The sequence below is a fragment of the Balaenoptera ricei genome, chromosome 9 (assembly GCF_028023285.1).
Source record: "Balaenoptera ricei isolate mBalRic1 chromosome 9, mBalRic1.hap2, whole genome shotgun sequence".
NCBI lineage: Eukaryota > Metazoa > Chordata > Mammalia > Artiodactyla > Balaenopteridae > Balaenoptera > Balaenoptera ricei.
The window spans coordinates 76,900,085-76,920,193 of record NC_082647.1 but is presented as its reverse complement, the minus strand read 5'-3'; the positions used below and the strand labels follow the sequence as shown (position 1 = coordinate 76,920,193).

The following is a 20,109-nucleotide window of genomic DNA, read 5'->3' as shown; positions in this document are numbered from 1 at the left end:
TCTTTGGCTTTCAGGTGACTGCCTTGTCACTGTGTCCTCACATGGCCTGTCCTCTGTGTGCACACATCCCTGTGTCTTTTCCTCTTTTTTTTTTTTTTTTTAATTGGAGTAAAATTGTTTTACAATGTTGTGTTAGTTTCTGCTGTACAATGAAGTGAATCAGCTGTATGTATATCTATATCCCCTCCCTCTTGGACCTCCCTCCCACCCCATGCCACCCATCTAGATAGTCACAAAGCACCAATCTGTTTCTGTTTAGATTGGCGATTAGGAATAAGTGTGATCCCATGAATAAAGACTGAGAGGAAAAGAAGTTAACTACTAGGGGGTGGGAGATAACGTAATAGTTATCCAAACTTCAATGCTCCATGGCCGAACAGGCAAACAAAGTGACTTTTAAAAAACTTAGAACATTTTTAAACTTTAAATCTTTTTTCTGCACAGGATCCAATAGATCTTTGTTTTAAACTCTCAAGAGCCTTAAAAATACTTACCCTTGTTCTTTTCTGTGCAAAATGGTAACCTAAGTGTGAAGTAAGAGCCTTGTTGGCTTGATTGAGAACATCGAGAGAGAGAGGACCTTTGTCATTTTCATTGACAGCGTTTCTGATATCAGATACATGGTGTCTTCTCCAATACCACTTCTCCGACCCTCCAACAACAACTAGGTGTCCTACAATTCAATTCAGTTCTGATGGCTAACTATGGGATTTAGTGTCAGACGCCACAGGTTAAGGGTTCCGTCTCGCAGGACTGCCCTCATTTCAGGTGCCAGGTGCAGTGGGATGCCAAGGCTTCTCACACTTGTGCCTGGCTGACTATAAATGTGGATGGAGGGTCCCACAATGCCCCCACTCCCCTTTGATAATTCACTAGAATGGCTCACAGAACTCAGGAAAAGTGCCTTACGTACTACTACTATAATTTACTATAAAGGGTACAACTCAGGAACAGCCAAGTGGAAGAGATGCATAGGGTAAGGTACGGGAAAGGGGCGTGGAGCTTCCGTGCTCTCTCCACGTTTCCCGTTCTCCCCACATTGCCACATATTCACCAGCCCAGAAGCTGTCCGAACCCAGTCTTTCTAGGTTTCTGTGGAGACTTCCGTACATACGTGTGATCGTTTAAATCACTGGCCATTAGTGATTAACTCAGTCTCCAGCCCCTCTCTTCTTCTCCAGAAGTGGAGAAGTGAGGATGTAAGTTCCAGACCTCCAATCATGCCTTAGTCTTTCTGACGACCAGACCTTCATCCTGAAGCTATCTAGGGGCCCACTGAGAGTTGCCTCGTCAGAATAAAAGACACTACTGTCACTCCTATCATTCAGGAAACTCTATGGGATTTAGGAGCTCTGTGTCAGGAACCAGGGGCAAAGACCAAATATGTGTTTCTTATGCCACAAGAGACTTATCTTATCCTCAGTGCCTGGCATCACTTGGCATAAAACTTTTCGAAGAATGAGTGGTAGAATAACAAGTCGAATTGTAATCATACACTTTATTCTAGAAGGGCATTCAGGTAGTTTAGAAGAAGGCATTTATAAACCAAGTAGACTACCAAGTAGCACAAGTTGATAAAGGAGGCCAAGAAAAAAAGAAACACCCCAAAACAAAAAACAAAAACTCTGGTGGGATCAAAGATGATTTAGGAATAAGGTTAAAAATCACCCTTGTGTCCTACACAGTACTTTGGGCTCTCCCTCTCCTCTCTACCTCTGCTTCTTGCTTCTACCTCTTGCTACTGTTACCAGTTTATTATGAAGGATCCAAGTCAGGAATAGCCAAATGGAAGAGATGCGTAGGGCAAAGTGTGGGGGAAACGGCATGGTGCTTCTTGCCCTCCTATATGCTTCCCTTTTCTGTCTCCCTCAACTTTTTTTTCTTCCTGTTTTTGAAAGCACAGAAGTACATTTAAACAAAACAAAACTCCGAGTCCCACACTGAAGTTTTTACTTCTTGTGACGCCTATTAGACAGCAGTTGAACTGAATCAAATGTGAGTTTTATTGTATTAACACTGTGATGTGTACAATAGTGGATCAAACTCAGTGGATATCAAAATGAGGTGTGAGAGTTAACCTTTAATTTACTGGGACATTTGTGTCTCTCCCCCACCCCACCGCCCCCCCACAGTGAGGGTTTCTTCTTTAAAGAATAGTGAAGTGAATTCCCTGGTGGGCCAGTGGTTAGGACTCGGCACTTTAACTGTGGTGGCCTGGGTTCAATCCCTGGTCAGGGAATTAAGATCCCACAAGCCGCACAGTGTGGCCAAAAAAATAAAGAAACAAAAAACAAACGAACAAACAAAAACAGTAGTGAAAACTTCAGTCTAAGGAGAAAATGAGTCAACTATTTCAAAATACTGAAAAAATTAAGAATGTTTAATTTACTCATATAAACCGTTTAAGAACACACATAAAAGGACAAGCCCAGAAGGGCAAAAGTCAAAACACTAACAGTGGTGTGATAGGTTTGTAGGTAACTTTTATTTTTTTACCTTCTTCACAGGAGCTCTGTTTTCATCATTGAGACCCTTTTCCTTCTCTTTAAGGGGATTTAACTTAAATACTTTGATTGGAAACTAAGATTCAGTGTATTTTAGGGATGAATATAGGGCTCATTTGATAACCAAAATAGGGGTAAGTTACTGAGTCCAAGAAGAAAATGGAGGGAAATAAGCCTGATTTTAAAGAAGAAGCTTTAAGATTGATGGTCAGGGACTTCCCTGGTGGTGCAGTGGTTAAGAATCCACCTGCCAATGCAGGGGACACGGGTTTGAGCCCTGGTTGGGGAAGATCTCACATGCCGTGGAGCAGCTAAGCCCGTGTGCCACAACTACTGAGCCTGCACTCTAGAACCTGCGAGCCACAACTACTGAGCCCACATGCCTAGAGCCCATGCTCTGCAACAAGAGAAGCCACCACAATGTGACGCAGAGTAGCCCGTCTCGCTGCAACTAGAGAAAGCCGCGCGCAGCAACGAAGACCCAACGCAGTCAAAGATAAATAAATAAAGTTATTAAAAAAAAAAAAGATTGATGGTCAGGAAAGCTTACAATACTCTGTCAGATACAGGTAAACTACTAGATAGGAAATCTCTCTTAACATCCTTCAAAATAAATGAGTATTGAAATCCATTGGAAGTGGCATGCCATTCAGATAAACTGGGGGCCCCTGGTTTGTTCATCCTAGAAAAAGGGAGTCTTCAGGATTCAGACAGGACAGTATGTTATAGAGACTTGGGTTACAGGGTGAGGAAGATGTTAGTCTTGTTGTTTTTCTTTATGACTCTATCATGTTTTTTTTTTAACATCTTTATTGGAGTATAATTGCTTTACAGTGGTGTCTATCATGTTCTTGATGTCTTCCTGCCAACTAGCTTATTATAAAAAAAAGTATGGAATTAAATATGCTTGAAAATGGACTTTTTTGGGGGTAGAAATTTCTTTGAGTTTTAACATGTATATATTTGTGTTCTGCCATCGCAGTCAGGATACAGGGTAATCCTATTGCACCAAAAAAATCACCCCCATGATAACCTTGTGGAGTCATATCCACCTGCCCCCGCCAACAAATAGAGTTGGTGTATGTCATATGATAAATATGTTTAACTTTATAAGAAACTGACAAACTCATCTCCAAAGTGGCTGTACCATTTTTACATTCCCACCAGTAATTTTTTTTTTTAACATCTTTATTGGAGTATAATTGCTTTACAATGGTGTGTTAGTTTCTGCTGTATAACAAAGTGAATCAGTTATACATATACATATGTTCCCATATCTCTTCCCTCTTGCATCTCCCTCCCTCCCACCCTCCCTATCCCATCCCTCTAGGTGGTCACAAAGCACCGAGCTGATCTCCCTGTGCTATGCGGCTGCTTCCCACTAGCTATCTATTTTACGTTTGGTAGTGTATAGATGTCCACCAGTAACTTTTCAGTGATGCAGATGGTCAGCCTCATCACCAGCATTTGGTATTGTTGATATTTTTTTATTTTAGCTACTCTAATAGGTGTGTAGTGGTATCTCATTTTGGTTTTATTTACATTTCTGTAATGGTTAATGATGTTGAGCATTTTTTCATGTACTAATTATCTTCTGCATATTCTCTTTGAAATGTCTGGTTACCTCTTTTGCTACTTAATTGGGTTGTTTTCTTATTATTGGGTTTTGAGAGTTCTTCATCTGTCATGGATACAAGTCCTTAGTCAACTATGTGATTTGCAGATATTTTCTCCTGATCAGTAATTCTTCCCATTCCCTTATCATTTTCTTTATCAGAACAAAAGTTTTAAACTTTAATGAAGTCCAATTTATTTACTTCGACCATCCCCCCTTTTTGCATAGTACTTTTGGTGTGTTGTCTAAAAACTCTGTACTTAAATCTAGCCTATGAAAGTTTTCTCCTGTTGTGAAGTTTTATAGCCTTTTTTTTTTTTAAATCTAAATTTATTTATTTATTTATTTATTTATTTTTGGCTGCATTGGGTCATCGTTACTGCACGCGGGCTTTCCCTAGGTGCGGCCAGAAGGGGCTACTCTTCATTGCGGTGTGTGGGCTTCTCATTGTGGTAGCTTCTCTTGTTGCAGAGCACGGGCTCTAGGCGTGCGGGCTCAGTAGTTGTGGCTTGCGGGCTCTAGAGCACAGGCTCAGTAGTTGTGACGCACGGGCTTAGTTGCTCCGTGGCATGTGGGATCTTCCCGGACCAGGGCTCGAACCCGTGTCCCCTGCATTGGCAGGCGGATTCTTAACCACTGCGCCACCAGGGAAGTCCCTAGCCTTATGTTTTACGTTTAGACCTATGATGCATTTTGTATTAATTTTTGTATAATGTGTGAGGCTTAGGCAGACACATTTTTTTGCATATCGATGTCTAGTTAATCCAACACAGTGTGTTGAAAAGACTGTCCTTTCTCCATTGAATTGCCTTTGCATTTTTGTCACAGATCATTTGGCCATGTTTGTGTGAATATTTCTGGATTCTATTCTGCTCCATTGATTTATATGTGTATCCCTTTGTCAATACTATACTTTCTTGGCAGCTGTGGCTTTAAATAGTAAGTCTTAAAATTGGGTAGTGTTATTCTTCTAACCTTATTCTTTTTCAAATTGTTATAGCTATTCTAGTTACTTTGCCTTTCCATATATATTTTAGAACCAGTTTTTGGTTCTAAAAATTCTGCTGGAAGTCAACAAGTCCTACATGTGTTTTGTGAGATTCATACCTATGTATTTAAATTGGGGGGCCTGCTGTTATAAATGATTTTTTATTTTAAACTGTAAAGTACACATAAAATTCACCATACTAACCATTTTAAAGCATATTGTTCAGCAGTGTTAAGTATATTTACACTGATGCTAAACTAATTAGTTCTAAAAGTTTTTTTAAAAAAATGTTTTGTTACATTTTGTTGGCTGCTCTGCAAGGCTTGGGACTTTAGTTTCCTGAGCAGGGATTGAACCCGGGCCCTGGAAGTGAAAACTCTGAGTCCTAACCCCTGGACCACCAGGGAATTTCCCTAAAAGTTTGTTTTCTTAATAGAGTGTGTGAAATTTTCTACTTAGACAATCATGTCATTGCAAGTTGGCATAGTTTCACTTCTTTTCCAATCTATATGCCTTTTGTTTCCTTTTCTTGTCTTGTTACACTGCTGAGTTCTTTGAATGAGAGTAGACATGGTTGCCTTTTTCTTACCCTTTGTGAGAAAACATCCAGTCTTTGACCTTTAAGTAAAATGTTAGCTGTAGGGTTTTTGTAGATGCCCTTTTTGTGGTTGAAGATATTCTTTATATTCCTAGTTTGCTGACCATCTTTATAATGAGTGAATGTTGGTTTGTGTCAAATGCTTTTTCTGCATAAATTGATATGATCATACATTTGTTTTAGGCTGTTACTACAATGGATTACATTGTTCTTCAAATATTGAACCAGTCTTACATTCCTGTGATAAATTCCACTTGGTTGTGGCGTTTTATTCTTTGAACATATTCCTTGATTCAACTTGCTCACTTTTTGGTTGACGACTTACTGTATTTCTCTTGATTAGGGATATTTGTTTGTAGTTTTATTTTTTTGTATTGTCTTTGACTTTGTTATCAGGGTAATACAGCCTCAAACTGTCTTGTGAAGTGCTTGCTTATGTGTTCTGGAAGAGGTTGTGCTGAGTAGGTGTTATTTCTTTAAATGTTTGATAGCATTTGCCAGTGAAACCACCTGAGCATAGAGATTTCTTCCTCAGAAGACTTATTTTTTTTTAGCTCAAATTCAGTCTTTTAAAATAGTTACAGGGCTTTTTTGGCTATTTTATCTTGCATAGTTTTGGTGATTCGTAGTTTCTGAAAAATTGGTTCATTTCATCCAAGTTGTTGAATAGAGGTGCATAAAGTTTTGCAGTATTCCCTCATTATGTTTTAATTGACTTTGGGGTCTATAGTGTTATCTCCTTTGTTCCTGATTCTGGTAATTTGTGATCTCTCGCTCTCGCTCGCTCTCTCTTTTTTTCTCGCTCTCTCTTTTTTTCTCTCTCTCTCTTTTTTTCTCTCTCATCATCTTTGTCAGTCTGGCCAGACTTTTATCCATTTTATTTATTTATTTATTTTCCTCCAAAGAAACAGCATTTGGTTTCATTGATCTTTACCTTCTTTCTTTCTTTTCATTGATTTTGCTCTTCAGTATTTTATTTATTCTGCTTGTTTTGGGTTTATTTTGTGCTTCCTTTTGCTAGTTTTTTAAGGTGGAAGCTTGGGTTATTAATAGGAGACCTTTCTTTTTTTTCTTTTTTTTTTTTTGTCTTCACACAGGCTCCAAATGCCTCTTTTATTTTTATTTATTTTTATTTTTTTAAATTTTTACAAGAGATAAATAGACTGACACCAAGCATTGTACATGGATGACCACAACATCTTTTTTTTCTAATGTAAACATATGATGCTATGAATTTCCCTTTAAGGCACTTAATCCCATAAATCTTGGTATATTTTTTAAATTTTTTGTTCAGTTCAAAATATTTTCTAATTTCCCTTGAGACTTCCTCTTTGACCTGTGGATTTTTTTTTTTTTTTTGGACTATGTAGTTTAAATTTCCAAATAATTGGAGATTTTCTAGTTATCTTTTTGCTATTAACTTCTAGTTTAATTCCATTATGGTTGGTAAACATACCTTATATGTTTATATTTCCTTAAAATCTGTTGTTACTTGTTTTATATCTTTGTTTTAGATAGATACAGTATATCTTGGGAAATGTTTCATGTTGGGTAGCGTGTTTGTCCAGTTGGTTGATACTGTTCAGTTCTTCTGTATACTTGGTGATTTTTGGTGTCTTGTTCCATCCACTCCTGAGAGTGGAGTATTGAAATCTCTCAGTATAATCATAGATTTGTCTATTTCTCTTTTCAGTTCTGTTAGTTTTTGTTTCATGTATTTTGAAACTCTGTTGTTAGGTCTATATACACTTAGGATTGCTATGATGTAATGTCCTTCTTTATCACTGTTAGCTTTCTTTGCTCTGAAGTCTACTTTGAGATTAAATACCACTTCAGCTTTCTTTTCATTAGTGTTTGCATGATATCTTATTACATCATTTTTTTACCTTGAGGTTATTTGTAACATTATAGTTTGAATGAGTTTCTTTTTTTTTTTTTTTCCAAATTTTTAAAAAAATTAATTAATTAATTTATTTATGGCTGTGTTGGGTCTTCGTTTCTGTGCGAGGGCTTTCTCCAGTTGCGGCAAGCGGGGGCCACTCTTCATTGCGGTGCGCGGGCCTCTCACCACCGCGGGCTCCCCTGCTGCGGAGCACAGGCTCCAGACGCGCAGGCTCAGCAATTGTGGCTCACGGGCCCAGCTGCTCTGCGGCATGCGGGATCCCCCCAGACCAGGGCTCGAACCCGCATCCCCTGCACTGGCAGGCAGACCCCCAACCACTGCACCACCAGGGAAGCCCTGAATGAGTTTCTTAAAGGCAGCACATACTTGGGTTTTGTAGGCTCATTATTAGCATCCTTAGTCTCTACCTACTAGATACCAGCAGCTCCCTGCCTCCCCAAGTTGTGATCATCAACAATGTCAACAGACATTGTCAAATATCCTCTTGGGGACAACATAATCCCCAGTTGAGAACCACTTTCCTGTAAGTAATGTGTTATTTTTCTCTGGCTGCTTTCAAGGTTTTTCTTTGTCTTTGATTTTCAACAGTTAGTTTCTGATATGTCTGGAGATAGATTTCTTTGGGTTTATCTTGTTTGAGGTTGTAAAGGGAAAGAACCTAGTTTTCCCCCTGTGTTGGGAAAAACCCAGTTCTTTCCTATTATGTGTGTTTTTTTTTTCTGTGTGTCTCCTTTATTACTCAGAACACTTCACTTCTGTCACTCTGGTCACCCAATGTGTGGAGATGTTTCCCTTCAACAAGCAATCCTCTGCAACACCAGCTGAGTGTCCTACAATTTTAACTGAATTTTTAACACTTTCTACCTGGAGATAATGTTAGGTCCCACAGGTTAAGGGCCTCTGGTCTCAGTAGTCCCAGAAGACTACACCCTGCCCTCGCCTTGCATGTGTCAGTCACAAGCCTGGGTTACCATCACCTGTGCTTCTGACCAACCAGCTATAGATAGAAGGTTCCAAAGACCTCGCTCTTTTGGTTTGACTGATTTACTAGAGTGGCTTACAAAACTGAGGGCAACATTTACTTACATTTACCAGTTTATTAAAGGATATAATAAAAAATACAGATGATCAGCCAGATGAGATATATAAGGCGAGGTCTGGGAGAGTCCTGAGTGCAGGAGCTTCTGTCCCTGTGGAGTTGGGGTACCTCACCCTCCCTATGTGGATGTGTTCACCCACCTTTAAGCTCTCTGAACCCCCTACTCTTGGGATTTTATGGAGGCTTCTTCTTGTAGGCATGATCAATTATTAACTCCATTTCCAGCGCCTCTCCCCTCTCTGGAGGACAGGGGACGGGGCTGAAAATTCCAGGCTTCTGATCATGGCTTGATCTTTCTGGTGACCAGCTCCCAGCCAGGAGCCATCCAAGAACCTACCTAGAGTTTCCTGAGTAGAACAGGAGATACACCTAGTGCTCTTATCACTTAGGAAATTACAAGAATTTTAGGAGTTCTGTGCCAGGAAGAGGAGGGGTTGAGGCTGGGAGACCAATATATGTATTTTCTATTATCTCACAGGGGTTCGCTGAACTTTTTCAATCTATAGGTTTATATCTTTTGCCAAATTTGGGGAATCTTCAGTAACCATATATATATTTTTTAACATCTTTATTGATGTATAATTGCTTTACAATGTTGTGTTAGTTTCTGCTGTACAACAAAGTGAATCAGCTATATGCATACATATATCCCCATATCCCCTCCCTCTTGCATCTCCCTCCCACCCTCCCTATCCCACCCCTCTAGGTGGTCACAAAGCACTGAGCTCATCTCCTGTGCTATGTGGCTGCTTCCCACTAGCTATCTATTTTACATCTGGTAGTGTATATATGTCAATGCTACTCTAGCTATCTATTTTACATCTGGTAGTGTATATATGTCAGTGCTACTCTCTCACTTCACCCCAGCTTACCCTTCCCCCTCCCCGTGTCCTCAAGTCCATTCTCTCTGTCTCCATCTTTATTCCTGTCCTGCCCTTATGTTCATCAGAACCATTTTTTTTTTAGATTCCATATATATGTGTTAGCATATGGTATTTGTTTTTCTCTTTCTGACTTACTTCACTCTGTATGACAGACTCTGGGTCCATCCACCTCACTTCAAATAACTCAATTTTGTTTCTTTTTATGGCTGAGTAATATTCCATTGTATATATGTGCCACATCTTCTTTATCCATTCATCTGTCGATGGACATTTAGGTTGCTTCCATGTCCTGGCTATTGTAAATAGAGCTGCAATGAACATTGTGGTACATGACTATTTTTTTGAAATATGGTTTTCTCAGGGTATATGCCCAGTAGTGGGATTGCTGGGTCATATGATCATTTTAATTTTATTTTTTTAAGGAACCTCCATACTGTTCTCCATAGTGGCTGTATCAATTTACATTCCCACCAACAGTGCAGGAGGGTTCCCTTTTCTCCACACCCTCTCCAGCATTTATTGTTTGTAGATTTTTTGATGGTGGCGATTCTGACCGGTGTGAGGTGATAGCTCATTGTAGTTTTGATTTGCATTTCTCTAATGGTTAGTGATTTTGAGCATCCTTTCATGTGTTTGTTGGCAATCTGTATGTCTTCTTTGGAGAAATGTCTATTTAGGTCTTCTGCCCATTTTTGGATTGGGTTGTTTGTTTTTTGGTACTGAGCTGCATGAGCTGCTTGTATATTTTGGAGATTAATCCTTTGTCAGTTGCTTCGTTTGCAAATATTTTCTCCCATTCTGAGGGTTGTCTTTTCATCTTGTTTATGGTTTCCTTTGCTGTGCAAAAGCTTTTAAGTTTCATTAGGTCCCATTTGTTTCTTTTTGTTTTTATTTCCATTTCTCTAGGAGGTGGGTCATAAAGGATCTTGCTGTGATTTTTGTCATAGAGTGTTCTGCCTATGTTTTCCTCTAAGAGTTTTATAGTGTCTGGCCTTACATTTAGGTCTTTAAGAAATATGGAACGCTTCACGAATTTGTGTGTCATCCTTGCACAGGGGCCATGCTGATCTTCTCTGTGTTGTTCCAATATTTAGTATATGTGCTGCCGAAGCGAGCACTTCAGTAACCATTTATTCAAAGATATGTTCAGCAAATATTTTTCCTTTTTCCTGTCTTTCTGAGATACCAATAACGTAAATTAGGCTTTTGTTATTTTCCCACAGGGCTTCGAGCGTCTGTACATTTTTTCTCTCAGTTGTTCAGATTGAATAATTGCTATTGATCTGTCTTCGTGAGCAGTGACAATTTCCTTTGTTGTTTCCAGTCAGCTGTTTTGTTCATCCAGAGTTTATTTAGGGTTATTGTGTTTTGGTTCTAAATTTTTATTTCTTTTATACCTACTGTTCCTTGGACATTTTCTTTCTGTTCTTTTCAAGAGTGCTCACCCTTTGTGGAACATTTTTATAATAGTTTCTTTAAAGTCTGTCAGATAATTCCAACATCTGTGTCATTCTTGGCATTTGCATTTGTTGATTACCTTATCCCCTACGACGTGAGATTTTCCTAGCTCTTTATATAAGTAATTTTGGATTGTACCTTGAACATTTTGAATATAATATTGTGAGACTCTGGATCTTGGTTCAAATCCTATGGAGAATGTTGGTAATTTCATTTTAGAATACAATTTGACCTAATTGGCTTCAGGCTGCAAGTTGCAGCCAGCCTTCTGTGGATTATGGTTCCAATTTCACTTCATTTTTGAAGCCTTTGAAGTACTCTTTGGATCTGTCTCATGTGTGTAACAGCACTCAGTGGTGGCCAGTTTGGGACCTGGGTGATGATCTCTCCCATGGTTCTGCTCTCAAAGTCTTGGGTATGCTGTTTGTTTTCTGATGCAAGCATGTGCATATTGGAGCTAAATCCAGGATTTCCTAAACAACTTCATGCAGTTGCTTTCCTGAGCTCCTCCCTTTGCATGATCTGATTAGTACTTTGATTCCCAAGGGCTTCTCTTTCTGGTTCTTCAGCCAAAAAAGATAGGGCCTTAGTTACCCTGCTTGGCTGTGCACTTCTCATGACTACACTCATGTCTGGGGCTAAGTGGCAGGAAGACAGGGGCAAAAAAGCAATAGGATTCAACCCACCCCCTTGGAACCATAGTTCTTCCCCTTCATCAGAGTTTTAGGTACCCCTTTCCTGCTCTTCAAGCCAGAGCTACAGGACTTCTCCTCGAGTTCTGTCTGTGCTCAGTAACAATTTCCAAGTTTTAAACTGCCCCAAGTCCAGGCTGGGGCATACCAGAGGGAAGAAGGGCAGAATAAATCATCTCACGTTTGGTGGTACTTTAAATTCCCCGCTCCACCTGCTATCATCTACTTTTCTTTTTAAAAAAAAATTAATTTATTCTTTTAAAATTTATTTTTGGCTGCGTTGGGTCTTCGTTGCTGCACGTAGGCTTTCTCTAGGTGTGGCGAGTGGGGGCTACTCTTCGTTGCGGCGTGCGGGCTTCCCATTGTGGTGGCTTCTCTTGTTGTGGAGCACGAGTTCTAGGCGCGTGGGCTTCAGTAGTTGTGGCTCGTGGGCTCTAGAGCGCAGGCTCAGTAGTTGTGGTGCACAGGCTGAGTTGCTCCGTGGCATGTGAGGTCTTCCTGGACCAGGGCTGGAACCCGTGTACCCTGCATTGGCAGGCGGATTCTTAACCATTGCCCCACCAGGGAAGTCCCTCATATACTTTTCAGTGTCTTCAAATAGTTGCGTCATACATTCTGTCCAGATTTTATCATCATTCCATGGGAGAAACAGGGTAGACTATCCCCACTCAGTTTATAGTTTTCTTGTTACTTTGAAATTTCAAGAGGTGAAATTATCTCTTGAGAAATAAATGATATTGAATCATTTATTTCTTTTTTTTTATTTTAATTTTTATTTATTTATTTATTTATTTATTTTTGGCTGTGTTGGGTCTTCGTTTCTGTGCGTGGGCTTTCTCTAGTTGCGGCGAGCGGGGGCCACTCTTCATCGTGGTGTGCGGGCCTCTCACTGTTGCGACCTCTCTTGTTGCGGAGCACAGGCTCCAGATGCGCAGGCTCAGTAGTTGTGGCTCACGGGCCCAGTTGTTCCGCGGCATGTGGGATCTTCCCAGACCAGGGCTCGAACCCGTGTCCCCTGCATTGGCAGGCAGATTCTCAACCACTGTGCCACCAAGGAAGCCCGAATCATTTATTTCTTAAGAATAGAGCAACTATTAAGTAACTTGCTTTAAGGTTTTTTTTTTTTCTCATAGGTAACCCTTGGTTGAATTAAGGCTGAGCAGGCACTTAGCTATCATTTACAAAAAGAAGCTTGTATTCAAACTGTCCATGTGATCCAGTACTGGAGATGTGTGTGTAATGCTAAAAGAGAGATAATTTCACATTTAAATTTATAAAAGCCTTCATTTTTTGCTCTTTTCCTATTGCTTCCCACCTCTGACATTAATGAACAGAATATTCAAGGTTAACATGCGGGAGGGAGAAGTCCCCAGGCAGGGGGTTTAGAACAGTAAACCAACTGGGAATGGCAGGGCACTCTTAATCCTGTTTCTGATTTTAGCATCAGCAACCAGAGAGGCAGGGTTGCCTCAGTACTCGGGGTATTTTTTTCCCTTTTGTATTGCTGAATGGCCTACTTGGTCTTACCCAAAAATACAGTCTTACTATTTAGAGTTATTCTCATGTGGGGATGAGAAAGGCTGTAATTTTCTGTGGTCTTCCCTAGATGTGTAGTATACGTGCACTGACATCTTCTCAGGATTCCTCAGTTGTTGGTTCTTACACACAAAAGGAGGTGTTCAGTAAGCATTAGTTGAACTGATGAAGTCATGTGATGCTTTTCAGAGCATGACCATAACCCAAATAGAGATCAGTGTTCATCTTGATAGATTCTTTCTTGGCCTAATGTTGTTTTGTGTCACTCTTCCTCCATGTACAAGTGTGTATAAAAAGAATTAAAATCGTTTCATTAGCTTAGTTGGATTGATGGTAGTGAATTGATATTTCAGTCTTTTTTCTTTTTAACAAGTCCTATATTTGATTTGTCCATTTTCACTCATTTTTAGGCTCACAATTACATTCCTAGCTCTTATTCCCCTCTTTTCTTTACTACTCTGCCTTTAAGTTTTAGATCAACTTAGTAGCATACACGTGGGGGGCCCTGACCATGGGCAGGGCAGGATGCTAAACTCTTCAGGAGTCTCATTTGATTCATCCAGTCAACCCTAGATATCGAAAGGAAATAGTGCTATCCTGACTTTAGGGGGGTGGAGGGGAGGTAGCTGAGAAATGGCGAGACTTGCCTAGGTTTTACAGCTAACATTGGATGAGTGGGATTCAGACCAGGCAACCTGACCTTAAAGCCCCCTTTTTAAACTGCAGTAGTTCTGTCATCTCATATGTAAAAATAAGAATGTGACCTCTCACTTCCCCTGCAAGTCTGTTTGTGACTTGGACCACTAACTTCATCAGTATGTTTTTATTTAGATATACTATAATTTCTTACTATGTTTGGCCTATAATGAACACTGAGATATTTAAATAAAGAGACTTGCATTTTCAACCCTCAGACCTGCACCCTCTTTTTTTGTTGTTTGCTTGCTTGCTTTTATTGCTTATTTTATTGTATTTTTTTTGGCCGCACTGTACAGCCTGTGGGATCTTAGTTCCCCGATCAGGGATTGAAACTGGGTCGACGGCAATGAAAGCCCGAGTCTTAACCACTGGAACACCAGGGAATCCCCCTGCACCCTCTTTTTAACAAGCATTTTCTAATGTCCCAATTACAGTCCTGAAGTGAAATTCACAGAAAATATAATTATATATGTATTTAAATACTTTAAAATATGTAAAATTTAAAAATCAGTATAATATCCTAGTGATACCAGAAAGAAGAAATAAAAGGGAAATAGTTTATACAAAATAATTTTTCAGTACATAAACACTTGGGCATGACCAGAGCTTGAGGCATAGTGAAATAATCAAGTACTTGTACAGTACTTGTATTATTATAGATTAATCCTCAGCAGACCAGTACTGGTGCTGATAATATACAGGTATGACATGGGCGACTCAACGTTGTGTTGCTCTCAGTTAAGCGATTTTCTATAGTGGTGATAAGCAGGTCAAAATATAATTGTATATTGATTTACATGGTGGTTGCAGTTTTGGAAGATAGAGTATATATTAAAACTGAGCAATAAATACTTAGGGTATATGCTCAGAAAAATTGGGCTTTTTGTGTATATGAATGTCAAGGACCTTGAAGAACTGTGCAGGGCTGGGGTGTGTCCGCTGTGTGAGGTTGCCCTGCACAAATCAGGATGTGTGACATGTCTGGTCTCTGCCTGTCCAGTGTTCGTGAGGCCCTCTTTCCCCACCCCAGAGGACCCACAGTTTTCTAAAACCACCCCCGAAGTGGTCAGGTTTTCTCCATTGAGAATTACTGCTCTAGGTCATTCCTTCCCCAGCTTCATGGAAGGATGAGTTTTTTGTTTGTTTGTTTTATTGTTTTGTTTTGTATTTTGGCCACACTGTGTGGTATGTGGGATCTTAGTTCCCCAACCAGGGATTGAGCACAGGTCCCTTGCATTGGGAGCGTGGAGTCATAACCACTGGACTGCCAGAGAGGTCCCAAGGATGAGGTTTTAAAATTTCTAATCAATCACTGACATTTTATAAAATGCAAAATTTGTTAGAAAAATGAAATTTTAAAGTCAGTCAAAAAGACAAGTCCTGGTCTTTATTCTTAGATTTAGCAGACATAAAATTCCTGGCAATCTGCCATAAAAATGTCTTTCTTCCTTTCTCCCTCTCTCTCTCCCTCCCTCTCTCTCTCTCTCTCTCCCCCTCTCCCCCCTCTCCCCCTCCCTCCCTTCCTCCCTTCCTCCCTTCCTTCCTTCCTTCCTTCCCTCCTTTCTTTCTTCCTTCCTTCCTTTCTTTTTCTCTTTCTCTCTTTGTCTCTCTCTCTCTCCCCCTCCCCCCCCTCTTTCCTCCTTCCTTCCTTCCTTCCTTTCTTTCTTTCTTTCTTTCTTTCTTTCTTTCCTTCCTTCCTTCCTTCCTTCCTTCCTTCCTTCCTTCCTTCTTTCTTTCTTTCCTTCTTTCTCTTCTTCCCCTTCCTTCCTTCCTTCTTTCTTTCTTTCCTTCTTTCTCTTCTTCCCCTTCCTTCCTTCCTTTTTCTTTCTTTCTTTTCCCTCCCTCCCTCTCTCTCTCTCTCTCTCTCTGTCTCTCTGTCTCTGTCTCTGTCTCTCTCCCCCGACACCATGCAGCTTGTGGGATCTTAGTTCCCTGACCAGGGATTGAACCTGTGCCCTCGTCAGTGAAAGCGCTGAGTCCTGAGTCCTAACCGCTGGACTGTCAGGGAATTTCCCATAAAAATTTCTAAATGTTTAATCTCTACTTCTGAACCTACCTTGCCATGGTGTGGTCTCTTTATCTCAGTCTTTCTTTCCCCGAAGTCACCCAAAATGAATGTATGTATCTGAAAAATTCTTCCTCTTGGAAGATTTTTTTGAAAATAAATTTATCTTATTATTTTTTAAAATTTTGGTCTGCTTGGGTCTTTGTTGCTGCACACGGGGTTTCTCCAGTTGCGGCGAGCGGGGGCTACTCTTCGTTGCAGTGTGTGGGCTTCTCATTGCAGTGTCTTCTCTTGTTGCAGAGCATGGGCTCTAGGCGCACGGGCTTCAGTAGTTGTGCTCGCGGGCTCTAGAGCACAGGCTTAGTAGTTGTGGCGCACGGGCTTAGTTGCTCCGAGGCATGTGTGATCTTCCCAGACTAAGGATCGAACCTGTGTCCCCTGCATTGGCAGGCGGATTTTTAACCACCAGGGAAGTCCATCTTGGAAGATTATAGTTGCATTCTCCCTAGCCAAATGCTCAAATGTTTTATTCCCAACACCTCCTTTGTTGTCCATAAATATTACTTTTTACAAAAACTCTTGTTTAATGATGGAAGTGAACTTAACTGCCTTCACTATCAGGGATGCTTTTTTATTCCATGACAGAAATTTGCGGTGTAATTTAACAGGCGTATCTCAAACTGGTTTTGATTTCTCGTTAGCTTTATATACTTAAAATCCACCGTGTTTTCTCCATGCACTTCCACAGAGAAGCAGTGACTTTTCCAACCTTAATTTCAGAAGACTTCCTGCAATGTTTTTCATACCGTGAAGAGTCTTAGTGATTGAAAATATTTCTTATAACAAGCCAAGAAGGGTCCTGGATCATAAAATGCCACAAGCAGTTCACATTGGTGACGCTGATGACAGAACACCCTCAGCAGGGGGCCTGCACCTGCTTCTCCTGAGAATCTGTGGGGAGACTGAAAGTACTGCCTGAGAGATTGGATGCTTTTGGCACGGTGACTGAATCTTAAATGTGACCAGCTTGTTCTTCCTACTTTTGGGTTACTCTGGAACAGCAGAACAATTGTCTGATTTTTGTAGGGACCTTCCTTCCAGTGTGAGTTAAAAATCTGAGTTTTGATAGCATCCTGAATACCTCCCCTCCTCCAGCTGCCTCTTCACACGCGGTCCTTCTGCTGTGATGCATACAATTGGCTTTGGCCTGTGTTTGTGTAAGTGCCTACGGGGTGGACCCAGGCACAGAGTCACGAGGTGGCCTTTGAAGTTGTTCTCGAGTGAACTGGAAATGCTTGGGCCTTGGGGTGTTTCTTAAAATTTTTGGTGCATGTAGCAAATGCAGTTTGGTGGAAGGACATGACTCTATTGTCTATCTTGCTTTGTAAGGCTTGGTCAGCCTAGTTGGAACAGCCGCCTGTGGTTGTGATAGCTGTGTGGCAGAGGTGGTGGTATGCTTTGGGAAAGCTCTGTTGACAGCACCAGCTCTCAAGATGTGTGTCCTGAGGAGCAGGACACAGTCATCTGGGGCTCTCTGAGACCAAAACCACCTGTTCAGATATAGCTCAGATACATTTTGTTTTTTGACTTCTACAGAGTGGAGATGTGTTCATCATCTTAGATAGATTTACCTATATATGATCAGCCAGAAAAGCAATATAATAATTCGGGTGGAGAATTTTTGGACATTGTCTTATTCCATGATCCTCTATCCTAGAGAAATGGGATACAGGAGACATGAATGCTTCTTCAGTTGCTCAGTTCCCATGTGCCTCTCATACACACTGAGAACATGTTTAAAGGTGCATACTTTTTGTCACGTGTTCCATAACCACCAGTCAGTAATATGATATGGTGTTTGACTAAAGAAATAACAATTTGTTCCAATGTTGGGGGGAAAACTGGTTCATCTGGATTTAGTGGGTGCTGTGGACTGAATGTTTGTCTCCCCAGAACTTATATGTTGAAGCCCTTATCCCCAATATGATGGTATTAGGAGGTGGAGCCTTTGGGAGATAATTAGGTCATGAGAGTAGAGCCCTATGAATGGGATTAGTGCCCTTATAAGAAGAGACACAAGAGATGCTTTCTCTCTGCCATGTGAGAATATAGCAAGAAGGTGACTGTCTATAGATCAGTAAGAGGGCCCTCACCAAGAACTCAACCAGGCTGGCACCCTGATCTTAGACTTCCAGCCTCTAGAACTGTGAGAAATAAATTTCTGTTGTTTAAGCCATCCAGTCTTTGGTATTTGTTACAGCATCCTGAGATGACAAAGATGTTGGGGAAGGTGTCGACATGTGGTATCTTCCTTAGGAATTTTATTTTATAGCTGAATTTTTTCAGTTTAATTTTTATTTTATATTGGAGTGTAGTTGATTTACAGTGTTGTGTTAGTTTCAGGTATACAGTTAAGTGATTCAGTTATACATATGCCCATTCTTTTTCAGATTCTTTTCTCATATAGGTTATTACAGAATATTGAATAGAGTTCCCTGTGCTATACAGTAGGTCCTTGTTGATTATTTTATATATAGTAGTGTGTATAGTTAATCCCAAACTCCTAATTTATTCCTCCCCCGACATTTGTTTTCAAAGTCTGTTTCTGTTTTGTAAGTAAGTTCATTTGTATCATTTTATTTTTAGATTCCACATATAAGTGATATCATATGATATGTGTCTTTCTCTGACTTACCTCACTTAATATGATAATCTCTAGGTCCATCCATGTTGCTGCAAATAGCAGTATTTCATTCGTTTTTATGGCTAATATTCCATTGTATATATGTACCACATCGTCTTTATCCATTCCTCTGTCGATGGACATTTAGGTTGCTTCCGTGTCTTGGCTAATGTAAATAGTGCTGCGATGAAAATTGGGGTGCATGTATCTTTTTGAAGTATGGTTTTCTCCAGATACATTCCAGGAGTGGGATTGCTAGATCACATGGTAGTTCTATTTTTAGTTTTTTAAGGAACCTCCATACTGTTCTCCATAGTGCCTGCACCAATTTACGTTCCCACCAACAGTGCACGAGGGTTCCCTTTTCTCTACACCCTCTCCAGCATTTATTGTTTGTAGACTTTTTGATGATGGCCATTCCGACTGGTGTGAGGTGATTCATTGTAGCTTTGATTTGTATTACTCTAATAATTAATCACGTTGAGCATCTTTTCATGTGCTTTTTGGCCATCTGTATGTCTTCTTCCTTAGGAATTTTAAAGTGACTTTTAAAATTCTGTAGTTTGAAAGATTCCAAATATACACATATAGAGAAAATAGTATAATGAACCCCCATGTACCCAGCTTTAAAGATTATCAGTATTCTGTTCTTGTTTTATCGATATCCCCTAATTTTGTTGGTTTTTTGGACTATTTTAAAGCAATTCAGGGGGGATTACTGGCACAGAAAATTTGTTTTTCATGCTAACATAAATGTAGGTATATTAGTTTCCTATTGCTGCTGTAAGAAATTACCACAAACTTGGTGGCTTAAAACAACAGAATTTTACTTTCTTACAGTTTGAGAAGCCAGGAGTCTGAAATCAGTCTCAGAGGTCAAGGTGTTGGCAGGGCTGGTACCTTCTGGAGGTGTGGAGGAGAATTCATTTACTTGCCTTTTCCAGTTTTTAGAGGCTGTCTGTATTTCCTGGCTTGTAGCCTCTCCTCCAAGGTTCAAAGTGCATCACTCCAGTCTCCGCTTGTGTTGTCACATGGCTTTCTCTTTGACTTTGATTCCTCTAGTGCCCCTTTTATAAGGACCCTTGTGACAACATCCGGCCCACTTGGATAATTGGGGATAACCTCCCTAGCTCAAGATCCTTAGTTTAATCACATCTGCAGAGTCTCTTTTGTCATGTGAGGTAACATTCACAGGTTTCAGGGATTAGGAAGTAGACATATTTGGAACCATTATTCAGCCTGCCATAATAGGACCACACTGCGGTCAGCTCTCAAATGTCAAATAAATGGTAGGGCCACGATCTCAAGAGTGGGGGCTGTAATCACAGGGAAACACATGAAGATTAAGCGCTTCAAAACCTAGCGAGATTTCTATTCAGAGTACAGCTTGTCATTTTGCACAGCAGATGTGCCATTCCTGTCAGAAAATGAGGAAGAGGGAGGTA

The 20,109-nt window shown here is 40.3% G+C and overlaps 1 protein-coding gene and 1 non-coding gene across 3 annotated transcripts in view; one reads left to right on the top strand and one right to left on the bottom strand.

The window, feature by feature from the left end:
* The window catches only part of IGF2BP3 (insulin like growth factor 2 mRNA binding protein 3), a 145,524-nt gene that overhangs the window by 50,819 nt on the left and 74,596 nt on the right, over window positions 1-20,109 (top strand). The window lies entirely within an intron of this gene.
* LOC132372297 (U6 spliceosomal RNA) lies at window positions 10,602-10,709 on the bottom strand. Its single transcript, XR_009505165.1, has one exon. It is a non-coding gene; the product is annotated as a U6 spliceosomal RNA (small nuclear RNA).